This window comes from Phoca vitulina, unplaced genomic scaffold (assembly GCF_004348235.1).
Source record: "Phoca vitulina isolate PV1807 unplaced genomic scaffold, GSC_HSeal_1.0 scaffold53, whole genome shotgun sequence".
NCBI lineage: Eukaryota > Metazoa > Chordata > Mammalia > Carnivora > Phocidae > Phoca > Phoca vitulina.
The window spans coordinates 9491293-9495566 of NW_022589756.1; the positions used below are offsets into that span (position 1 = coordinate 9491293).

At 40.1% G+C, this 4274-nt stretch overlaps 1 pseudogene; it reads right to left on the reverse strand.

The window, feature by feature from the left end:
• Positions 1-3196: 3196 nt before the first annotated feature.
• LOC116622646 lies at positions 3197-3841 on the reverse strand (annotated as a pseudogene).
• Positions 3842-4274: the final 433 nt, after the last annotated feature.

A 4274-nucleotide genomic window follows, 5' to 3' on the forward strand; every position in this document is an offset into this window, starting at 1 on the left:
TCGAATCTTGCTGCCAAAAAAGATCAGCTGGCACCGCCAACTTTGAGCTCTAATATTCTATCATCATTGGCCTTAATAGTTTAGAAGCAACTGGATCCCTTTGCTCAGTCACAGCAAAGGCCTCATGACATCAGAGATATTGTCATACTGGAAGCACACACCTGGTGACTTTGTAGATACCAGCAGTCTTCCTAGGATGTGGGTCCACCAATAGACACTGCATTGATGTGGATGTGCTAAAAGGCATTTTGGAACAAACAAAAGTGCCAAATTCTAATTGACATTGTTTTTCAAAGTGTTAGAATATAAATTGAATTTCAAGGCAAAGGGAAAAAATTAGAATTGGAAGTAAAGAAAGTGAATCTGCAAGCAGAAATGAAATGAGTCAATCTAATTTCAAAGCCTGTCCTGAACCAAGGGTAAAATAACAAACAGTGTTTGTGAAAAAAGAGAATCTAATATTTATAAGGGGTTCAACATCTAAGGGATGATAAATTGCACTTGAGAGGAAACGCTGCATTAGATAAATTTTATCTTGACACTGAGCCCTTTAACATGCCTGTAGAGCTTGTCTCATACATCTGCTGTAGCCCACACACCAGCCTGTCCCTGCTAGTCACCGAAGGGTTATTTTGCTGAGAAAAATCTGTTTGACTTAGAAGCTGGAAGAAGGGAGCAGGGAGCTCAGAGATTGGAATCTAAATGAGTAGCAGAAAAATTTCAAATGCCACCATGGCAGGGAAAAGATGAACAAGTCTACGATAATTGACACCTCTTCTTACATCCAATTCCATTCTATACGATCTCCAAACACATTCTTAGCCTGGTTTAACATCATTTATGTCTGTTTGGCATCACAATAGAGAATGTGACAAAGAAAATTGAATCAGTGAAGTGCATTGTTGGGTGAAATTACCTGTGGAGATACAGACCCATGGCGATGGGACATGAGGTGGTCCTGTTTCACTCTGGGCCCTTAGTACCTGTAGTCCTTATGACTAAGCATTGATGGAGCAGGAAGGATAAGGAGGAGAGGACAGAGTCCCAGGTTGGGAGTATTTAGGTTGGGATGAGTAGTGAGTAAAGGACTAATTGATATCACATGTGTGAGCATGTGTGCGTGAATGCGTACTTACTTATAGAGTGTAGACTGAAAATCCTGATCTAACAGGTAGGGTGCTCAGTTGCGGTCAAGGGAGGTTATGGCCAGTAGTTTCTGCTACAGTATCTCCTTTCTTTGCTTCGTGATTCAGCTTCTTTAGCTGGTGATTGACCTCCAGAAGGGACATGGAAGACAATGCACTTAAGGCAAATAATCCAAACTGTGCTTTTAGGATAATCCAGGTAAAGGGTGGACATTAACCAGTGTTTGTTTAATATCAAATATAATGGTTTTATATGAATGCATTTTAATTTTACATATAAATAATGAGATAATTGTGATATTTTCACACCTTATAGGTATTTACTTTGATTTGACACTATAGATATTAAATAGATCTGGATTCAAATCCAGTTGCTACCTTACTTCGGGAACTTTGAGTTCTTTGAGCCCCCAGTTTTATCACTTGAAAAATGGGGATAAAATCAACCTTGAAGACTTGTGGAGATTACATGAAAAAAATTTGTAAAGGGCCTAGAGCATATTAGGTGCTCATTAAATTCCCTTTTCTCTTCCTACACTCTGGATAAATTAAATTTGATCTTTTTAAAAGAGAGAAGTGTTAGGCTAGATTTTTCTTTCAAAAAGTCACTTTTGGTTAGACCTTAAATATTTGACCAAGGCACTTAGTCCCAAATCTTCAAAATAAAAATGATCCAAAATATAATTCTTTTGGAAATAATAGAAAATTTGAAGAAAAGTTTCAAGGATAGGAATAGTACAAAGAAATAGTACAAAGAAAATAGTACAAAGAAAACCTGAGTATATTTTATTTTATATGGATTTACCTATAGTTAACATTTTACCTTATTGGCTCTCTCATTCTCTCTCTCTTTCTCCATATATATATATATATATTTTTTTTTTTTCTGAACCATTTGAGAGTGAGTGGCATACATCCCAGACCTTACCCTTCAATATTTCAATGTGCATTTCCTCTTATCTTACCATAATACAGTTATCAGGTTCAGCAGAGTTAACGTTGATAGAATAATTTTACCTAATTTACCATCCTAATTTCAATTCTGTCTGTCAACCCAATAATGTCTTTTTTTTTTTAAGATTTTATTTATTTATTTGAGAGAGAGAGCACAAGCAGGGTGAGCAGGAGAGGGAGAAGCAGGCTCTCTGCTGAGCAGGGAGCCCGATGTGGGGCTCAATCCTGGGACCCTGAGATCATGACCTGAGCCGAAGGCAGATGCTTACCCGACTGAGCCACCCAGGTGCTCCCCAATAATGTCTTTAATAACACATTTCGTTTCTTCTTTTTCTGTTAGTATAGGATTGGTTATTGCACTGAGTTGCCATGTCTCCTTTAATCTGATTAACAAAAATTATATCTTACCATTTATTTAATCATTGATAAATGATATATATGGCTGGCTAATGTAGTTATAATTTAATTAACAGGGCAATAGAATAATCAACATAGGAACAATTTTGAACTCATCTACCCAGCTTTCCTGTCCTCTGTAATCTGTCCTCACTGTAATTATCTATATGCTGCTCCCCTATGGAGGTGGTAACTTAATAGCTGGAAAAACACAAGCTTGTGGCAGGAGCTCTGGGTGTGAATTCTAGCTCTACTCCCTGTTGACTGCATGGTCTGTAACAAGTTTCTGAGCTTCCAGCTTCTTCCAAAAAAACTGTAGCCACTCAATTAATAACTGAGGAACCAATAAACAAATCTAGTTAATAGGTTTGTTAGAAAAATTAAATGCAATCATTTGCCTAAATGAGCCCACAGAGTTTCTTGGCACATAGCAGTTACTCTGAAAATGTTTATTCCTTTGCCTTCCTCCTTGTCAGAGTCAGGTTGTTGCTACATTCATTTCTGCCTCCTTAGCTTTGCTCACGCAGGCTCCTACCTCTGCCTTGTCTTCCCCTCTCTTTGAAGCCTGCCCAAAGCCAGAATATTTGCTAAGATTCTGCTCTACTTTTTTCTATCCTTCATGAAGCCATCATTAATCTCAGTACTCTCTCTACCTTTTAAACCTTTATGATCCTTTACTGAAATATCTTTCTTTGTAGTTCTTAACTAGCTGGGCATTCCACTGCACCACCGTTGACATCATCTATGATGTCATGAGGGTGGTGGCCATCAACATCGCAGCCCCCAGACTGCACAGTCCCCAGGATCTCTTCAATGATTCCAGAGAGTTCTCTGTATAGCATTGGGGCGCTGGCTGGCTCAGTTGGTAAAGCATGCGACTCTTGATCTTGGGGCTGTGAGTTGAAGCCCCACTTTGGGCATGGAGCCTACTTAAAAATAAATAAGTAAAAAAATAAAAATTAATAAAATTAATAAAAAGAATTGGTGTCTCATCTGTCGGCAATATTGACAATCTCATCATAAGTGATGTTTCCACTGTGCTTAATGTTTTTCTGCTTCTTTCTGTCTCTTGGCGGTTCCTTGGAGGCTTTGATAATCAGAGTCCAGGTGGAAGGTACCACTTCAATCTGGGCCTGTCTGTTCTGAATGGTCAGTTTCATTGTCATCCTCAGACCCTTCCCATTACCCGTTGCCTTGTCATCACCACCGATGACATCACCAACCTTTCTTGGAGACAGACCCAGGAGGCCCATCTTCAGGGTCAGGGCGGAAGTGGCACCGACTTTCCCATCGGTGCACCTCACGTATACGACTTTGATCTCCTTGGGGTTGAACTTAGGCGGCATGGCGGAGGCTGCGGGTGTCGGATGAACCCGGATTCGGAACGACTGAGGAGAGTTGCACCTAGGCGTCCTCCCAGCCAAAAGTCGAAAATGAATGAATGAAATCTTAGAACACTAACATTTAAGGGTCCCAATAAGGCCACAAACAGAGAGAGAAGCTCTCACATAAAGAGCAGTTACTTAGCAGTGTTCTATGCCTGGCGCTTTCCCTGCGCAGTGATGTGCATTCTCGCAGCAGCCTCCCCGGGGAGATCGCCATAGTCCCATTTTGCAGACAAGTAACCTTTGGTGCAAGGTCACAGAGCTAGAGAATGGCAGAGCCGGATTTCGAACCCGGGGTTGGTTCCATACTTCCTTTTACATTGGATAGTCACCTATGCTGAAATTTATGTTAAAAAATATTGATTTTTGACCCATGAGTGACAAGTCCACATTA